Here is an 8652-nt window from a genome sequence, read left to right as displayed (position 1 = left end):
CATCTTCGCACGGATTTATTAACGGTTTCCACAAAGCGGATAGGAGAGAAGACGAGATGACCTGTTTTGTTTTTATTTATTTGCCGTGTGGTTCCCGGCACCAATAAATAAAAAAATAAAAATAGGACCACTCTATCTCCTTTCCATGGATGTCGTAAAAGGCGACTAAGGGATGAGCTAGGAACCTGTCACTATTTTAATCTCAATTCTATTATCAAATCAAAAAGCTGAACGTGGACTTTCAGTCTTTTCATGACTGTTGGCTCTGTCTACTGTATGTTTGTATGTATTTCGTTATTTCCACGTCTCCTCTCCGCTGTGGTGCAAACCGGACCTTTATATTGTGAACACACCCTTAGACTAACAATAGGCATAGGCGATTCTAACGCCATTTAGCTGTTCAAAGTTATACTACAATGCATCCTGAAACTTATGCCTATGAGGTTGAAGTTTGTTTTTCTGAATCAAGTTTTGATCGTGAAACGGATATAAATCGCTAGTATTTTTGTCTTCAGAATTACTAATAGTTGGGACTTTATATTGAATCTAACTGTTTTTGAATACGAAGATTGGAGAAAAAAAATGGTCTAGCTGACATGAACCCCTTCTATCGGTTAGCACTCTATACAACAATATTATATCTCTCCTACTTAGCAGCAGTTTAATAAGTAATGGTAAAAATGGATATAACAGTAACTACTTACATTTAAAATATATATATATATATATATACGGGACAAATTACACATATTGAGTTAGCCTCGAAATAATTTCGAGACTTGTGTTACGAGATACTAACTTAACGATACTATATTTTATATAAATACTTATATAGATAAACATCCAAGAGCCAGGCCAATCAGAAAAAGTTCTTTTCTCATCATGCCCTGGCCGGGATTCGAACCCGGGACCTCCGGTGTCACAGACAAGCGTACAACCGCTGCGCCACAGAGGCCGTCAAAAAAAAGTCGGATAAACGACTCAAGATTAATTAGTTCTAGTGACTCACATGACGATTCTTTGATCTCCTGAATGTCAAAAGTAAACGTCAAAACTCATTAGTGTGAACTAGCAAAATTTTAATTGTACATGCTGTAACAATATATGCTTTATTAGCAATGACATAAGGGCGATGGTCGTGTCGACGGCTCGTTTTAGTAGCTATGAAATATCTCAGCTATTTTGCTTCGCAATGGGAGGTTACGGATTAAATTTTGTTGTGGTACAAGTGACAAACTGAGTTCATTTTGAGACCTCAATAAAAAAAATTCTTATATTACATGATTCTGAATTGAAAGGTGCTAGATTCGATCCCCGGTTAGGTCACGATGGGAAAATAACTTTTCCTGATTTAGCCTGGGTCTTGGATGTTTATCTATTTAAGTATTTATACCCATAAAACAAGTCTCAAACTAACTTCAGGCTCAATTTGTGTTATTTGTCCTGTATATATTTCTATTGATACCCTGTCTACCCCGCAAGGGATATAGATGTGATTATATGAAGGTATGTGTATAGGTTAACAAAAAGCAATTGTCATGTAGGTTCCTTATGGTTTAAGTTCGGTTTAATTTATTCATTCGTTCGTTCGTTAATTCATTTATTTATATTTCCCCTATTATGATGATTTTCCGTTTTACGCGGGTGGAGTCGCGAGCGTCCCTTGTTCTCTATAACGAGGGATTATTACATACGTCACTGAGATTCACTTCTTCTTATCTCTTTCCCATGGATGTCGTAAACGGCGACTAAGGGGTAGGCTAAGGGTTGGCAAACTGTCACTATTTAAATCTCAATTCTATCATTAAGCCAAATAGCTGAACGTGGCCATTCAGTCTTTTCAAGACTGTTGGCTCTGTCTACCCCACAAGGGATACAGACGTGACCATATGTATGTATGTAAGTCACTGAGACTCATCAATTTTACGGTTTTTTTACGGAAGCGGAGTCGCGGGCGCACTCTAGTGAGGCTATATCAGTACAGTTTGCACCAAACAAGCAAGCTCCTATTGTATGGTTGTACAATTTCACAGATTACCGTTGTTTCGTACTGTTATATGAATCTACATGTGACTGCAGCCGGTTTATATGACTGTTTTATGTATGATATGAATAGATATTGTGATAGTTTTGTAGTAGTATACTTATTATGATAATTTGATTGTACTATCATCTAAAATCTAAATGTGCCTTGTGGTTTCCGGCACCAATAGAACGAAGTATAGGACCAATCCATCTCTTTCCCATGGATGTCGTAAAAGACGATTCTTTTAGGCGACGGGCTAGCAACCTGTCACTATTTGAATCTGCTGAACGTGGCCTTTGGGTCTCTTCTTGACTGTTGACTCTGTTGACCCCGCAAGGCATATGGAGGTGATAATATGTATGTATGTATAAATCATCTAAATAAGACTTAACACTGAATAAATTGATCTTAAAAATATCATATTTAAGCCGCTTTTCACTCGTATTATAAATGTCCTCTATTCAAATCAATAAAGGTACTTGTGAAATATAAAATAAAACTGGTTATTATGTAATTTTTTACACTTTATTTTTTGTAAAAGTGAAGTATAACAAAAACAGTATGCAAGACAATCGCCTATATGTAAAATCGCAAGCTTATCAGCTTTCCTGTTATTCGCTTTTTAATATATCCATATAAAAGATATAGAGTAGCCTATTCCTGATTGCCGGGAACCACACGGCACAATATAGGTATCTGTATTATTAACACATATAAAGAAATAAAGCATGATCATATTGCAACAACTTCTAAAGTATTCAAAGCCGCAGAAAAGTAATATTTCCATGTTGCGATTTATTTGCCAAGTTTTCGTTGGGGGGAAAAAAAAAACATTATAATGCGACCGAGTTAAAGACGCACAGAACTCCCAACTCGTCTCGGCGTAACGCTAACAAACGCAATTTTTCATCCCAATCATATTTTTCTCGTTACTTTGTTCTTCTACAAAAGAATTGGGTAGACAGTAACAAGAGGAAAGGAAACTTTTTTCACCGATTGTTAAAAATAATGCCAATTGTATAGGAAGAAAATTTTCTACCAAATGAAAGTAATTCATTTTATTGTTCATTTGCTTTCAAATTCCATGTTGCTGCTTTTTTCACGTTTATTTTTTTCTGAAAATCTTATCAAAATGGATAATTTATTTATTTGTATGCTAAATTTCTAAAGCGTAACTGTAAGCTATATGCTGTTTCACTTTTTATTATGGCGTGAAAAGCGACGGCGATAGTTTTTCGCGCGTGAAAACCGGCGTAGCGCCTGCCATAGCGTGGGTTGGTATTGATAAAAAAATAGGTAGTGTGTGTGAAAGAGGCATTACATCACACGCAGATTGTAAGGTGCAAATGGCTTAAAAAGACTTAAGGCTTAAAAAGCTTGAAGGATTTTTGGAAATTCGTTTTCACGCGGAAGTAGTTGCAGGCGTTTTCTAATCTATACTAATATCATAAAGCTGAAGAGTTTGTTCGTTTGAACGCGCTAATCTCAGGAACTACTGGTTCGAATTTAAAAATTCTTTTTGCGTTGAATAGACCATTTACCGAGGAAGGCTTTAGAGTGCATTACATCACGCTGCAACTATAAGGAGCAAAGAAATAATGGAAAAAGTGAAAAACAAAACGGGGATTATTATTCATTCTTGAGGGCTTCAATGATACCCAAAATAACTATTCCGCGGACGAAGTCGCGGGCACAGCTAGTACCTTATATATGTAAACCTCTAATAATAAGGATTACTCCACCGACCAGGCTTAGTACAGGCATTAATTATATCGAGTAGCCTAGGTATTTGTCGATGCCATAATGCTCAAATCCTAACATTCTGTGATCGAGGTAATATAAACATCTAATATAGGTTAAACACGCATGGATTATAGCATAATTACATTCCACTGACTAAATCAAATCAAAATCAAAATTTCTTTATTTTCTCTACAATATTATAGTTAGTGTATAAACAAACAAATCACATACATACAATACATAAATACATATAATCAAGTCTATATCCCTTGCGGGGTAGACAGAGCCAACAGTCTTGTAAAGACTGATAGGCCACGTTCAGCTATTTGGCTTTAGGATAGAATTGAGATTCAAATAGTGACAGGTTGCCCGCCCATCGCCTAAAAAAGAATCTCAAGTATGTAAGCCTATCCCTTAGTCGCCTTTTACGACATCCATGGGAAAGAGATGGAGTGGTCCCATTCTTTTTTGTATTGGTGCCGGGAACCACACGGCAAACAAATCACAGGTAAGGAATATAACAAAAGATTGCGAGAGACTGGTGTCTGAACTAAGCAGAGCCTGCATCTCAGTGCACCAGCCTCTCCCCATAAGGTGAATGACAATAATATCTGTTGCCAATAAGATAAGAAAAACTTTTAGGCAACTGAATGTGTGACAATGATTCTTGCCTCTGATCCACAGGTCCCACTTTCGATTCTCGGTCATGATGGCCTTGCTGCGCTTCACGCCCTTCAACCGACCTTAGCAGTTGTGACCAGCGTGTCAATTCTGCTATTTTATTTTAATCTGTAACGCATTAATTACAACTTTTGGTATTCTACTAACAATTTGTCAAAACGAAGCCGTAACGCATTGGTTACGCAGCCGAAACGGTTGGTTGCCGTATTCTGCTAAAGGACACGTGACCTTCCGTTTGCCGTTCGGCTATTATTCCGTATTCTGATAAGTTTTTGACAGTTGGTCCGGCCGAAACGCAACGGTTCTGCATTGGTTGAATTGTCCAAAGTTACAGTTTTGCATCGGTAGCAAATAACCAACCGCTTCCGTTTCATTTGCGTTTCAGCTATCAACGTAAAGTTACTGGAATACCGTTTGACAATATAAACGCAACTGTAACCAAGCTGAAACGCATCCGAACTGTTTCGGTTAACAAATAGCAGAATTGGCCTGCTGGTGTTAGTAAGGTGCCCGGTTGAAGTGCGTGAAGCGCAGAAAGGCACAGGTTCAAATCCCACCTCGGCCATGTACCAATGACTATTTAGACCGAGCACCACCGGCGCTCAAAAATGTAACGCAGAAAACATTCAATTATTTTGAAAAAAAAAATTTTTTTAATCTACTTGAATTTTAAGCGAATATAGCGTTTGTTCAAACTGTTTCACAGTACGTACTGCAATTTATCAGACCATTCATAAAATGCGAGAAAAACTTTGAATAATCACGCACCATTCACGATAGAAATACTCTTTACACGTGGAGCAAACTGCCTTAAAAGCTATTTATTACGACATCTGAATGTTACTGCTTCGTTGTGACGTGATTTAGGAATGTAAAATAATTATTTTTATTGAATGGAACCAATGTTTTCTACGTTCTCAAATTTAGAAGGCTTGACTTGACCTACCTTGATTAAATCCGTATTTGCAGAAGGTTAAATCCCCAGGGAACATACGTACATTAACTATAATCACATCCGTATCCCTTTTATTCCTATATAAAATGATTTTACACAGCTTTATTCACTTACTGAGATATTTTTAATTACAAAATCAAAACTTGCTCGTGAAATAGTGTCACCATAGAAACGTAAAATCACTATATTCTGTCAACTCTGGTCTGGTTAATTTTTCACGAAATTAATAATAATTGTCTATATGTAACACACTTACATTTATATAATAATTTTCTTGTCTTTTCGATACTATGTATTAGTAAACAGAGGAAACTTTATTGCTTTATGCATCATAGTGTAAGATAATTTTAATAGGCAACTAATCGTTTCCCTAATAAAGGTAAATAAATAAATAAACAAACTCGTTTTTTCTATAATCAACTGTTTTTGATCATCATCAAATTCCATTCCAAAACTTAACCCTCAACTAATTACATTATTTTTTATCGCACCCGTAAGGCTTAAAACGAAACATTTTACAACACAAGAGAGCAAATCTTGCGAAACTGAAATGACGCGAAGTTGGGAACTTTTATACCCGCTGTCGGGAAGCCCAATAGCTCCTAAGGGACCCTCGGGGACAAAGTAGACCGAGGGGCGGCAGACATGACCGCAAATTGAACGTTTTGGCATCTGAAAACGTGTGAATAGTTCAAGGGTTAAGGGCACTTTATCGCTTTATCGTTTCGTAAGAATCGATGGTTGTGAAAAAATTGATGTTATATGTATGTATTTATAGTAAAGGCGATCAAATAAAATAAATAAATATATAAGGGACAGATAATACAGATTGAGTTGGCCTCGAATTAAGTTCGAAATTTGTGTTATGAGATACTAACTCAACATCACAATATTTAGTAATAAATACTTATATAGATAAACATTCAAGACCCAGGGCAATCGCAGAAATTTCGTTCCGTTCCTCATCATCTTCAGGCCGGGATTGGAACCCGGGACCACTTATACTCGTCGAATGTTAAGATTCAAAATCTTCTTCGTGACTATATGTATGTATGTAATGTTGTCTTCTTTCTCATTTACCAAACTTACGTATATACTGTAAGAGTTATGAATGTGGATGAAGCGAAAGAAGTATGCAGGGATCGTGGTAAGTGGAAAGATGTAATCTCTGCCTACCCTGCCGGGAAAGAGGCATGATTTATGTATGTATGTATGTAAACTTTTGTATTATTAAATGTTTAACACAGACATAAACTAGCAACACTTATTTTGTAGAATACGGGTTAAAAACTTAAAAAAAAATATATTGACTGAACTTTGTTTTTGGTGTGAAGCCAAAACGGTTATGTCAGTACCTCTGAAAAGCTGTTTGACACGAACTGGAACCAAATAATTCAATATCGTTAAATTTCGTGTCACTCAGTTAACAGAAAGGGCTAAAAAAAACTTAATACATACATATCAACACGTCTATATCCCTCGCGGGGTAGACAGAGCCAATGCAAATAGGCCACGATCAGCTGAATGGCTTTATGATGAATTTGAGATTCATATACTGACAGATTGATAGCCCATCGCCTTAAAAAGAATACCAAGTTTATATGCATATCTCTTAGTCGCCCTATACGACATCCATACAGAGTAGTTCTTTTCTGAACTGCCGGAAACTACACGGCAGGTTTATCTTTTTACGTGTGCAATTTTAACATCTTATCAAAAAAGGCGGGTATTATAAGACACTACTCCATGCACTTTACTGCATGCTTTATATTTTCATGTCGGAAGGAGTTTAAAAGGTTGCCCAACTTGCTTCAGTTCCACAAGTACTTAGTAACAAGATGTCGGGAAGTATTGGAAGTTATCACTTGACAGCTAAGTTAGTGAAACATAACATATATTGTGATCACTCTTCTTTCCTGAAGATGTAGGTAGAGAATATACATATATAGCGATCCGTTTTTAAAAGATATAATTTAAAAAATCCGGGACTTAAAGTCAAGCAGTTTGTTTTCCATTATGACCAGACCGGGAATTTAACCCGGTATCTGTAATTCACAGGCGAGAACATAACCACTGAGCCAATATAGTCACAAACAACCAAGCACGTTTACTCGTAAATATAGGTCCTTAATAATTCTTAGTAGTTTAATTCATTTAAGATGGCGTCTTTAGTAAAATGTTAGAGTGAAGTTTGTTCCGCCGCTTGTGTTTTGAAACTACCACCACTTGAAAGTACCACCACTTTGTGTGAAGTAGATTATAAGTTGTGTTGACCTTGTAATTTATTTTAAAAATAACACCTTTTATTTAGTTGAGTCAGTTTAATCGCACATAGGTCGCTTCGGCACGCGCGTCGCCATTTTTATCGCGTGAAAAGATATCGCTGTTTTGCATTATATTATGACGTTTATTTAATAAATTAGCGCCACGCCAGCACCGGAAAATATCTTGAGGAAACCTGCACATTCAGACAACTGGATGTGTATGTGTAACCATGACCGATCCAATACGGATTAGGTTCCCCTGCAGAGGTTGCGGAGGTCAGATGGAAGTCACTTCGTGTAAAAACCTGACTGACCCAATCCAGCTTATAGGCTCATCTCCAGAAGTAAGAAAGAAAGCCAGGACGAGGAAGAAGGTTCAGTACTGAGTGTTTAATCTTAACACACATTCATATATATATATGCACATACATATTTTTATTAACACGTGAAACGGAACAGCGATATTTCGCCGCACTATAAAATGGCGTCACTCGTTTAAATTGACCCTGAGAGCATCCTCCTGGAAGGACCAAAGCCAGAATCATGTTAATTCAGATTACTGATCAAATTATAACTTGCTTTAAGCATTGCTACTGACACTGACAAAGTGCTGGGAAACTAATCTCTAATAGAGGTTGATTAATTAAACATATTGATGTGGATGATCTGCTTTAATATGACTTACTGTGCCCCGATATACTGGGAGTGACGGGGCGTTAGTCATATAGTTATTAATTGAATAAATTAATACATGTGACCTCTTTTATATTTGTTCCTAATATAATACTATCAATAAACATATAATAAGGCAATAAAAATCAAGTAGCTGTACATACATACATAAAGTTACGTCTATATCCCTTGCGGGGTAGACAGAGCCACAAGTCTTGAAAAGACTGATAGGACACATTCAGCTGTTTGGCATAATGATAGAATTGAAATTCTAATAGTGACAGGTTGCTAGCCAATCGCCTAAAAAAAGA

The sequence above is a fragment of the Amyelois transitella genome, chromosome 15 (assembly GCF_032362555.1).
Source record: "Amyelois transitella isolate CPQ chromosome 15, ilAmyTran1.1, whole genome shotgun sequence".
NCBI lineage: Eukaryota > Metazoa > Arthropoda > Insecta > Lepidoptera > Pyralidae > Amyelois > Amyelois transitella.
Note: the sequence above shows the minus strand (reverse complement) of the source record.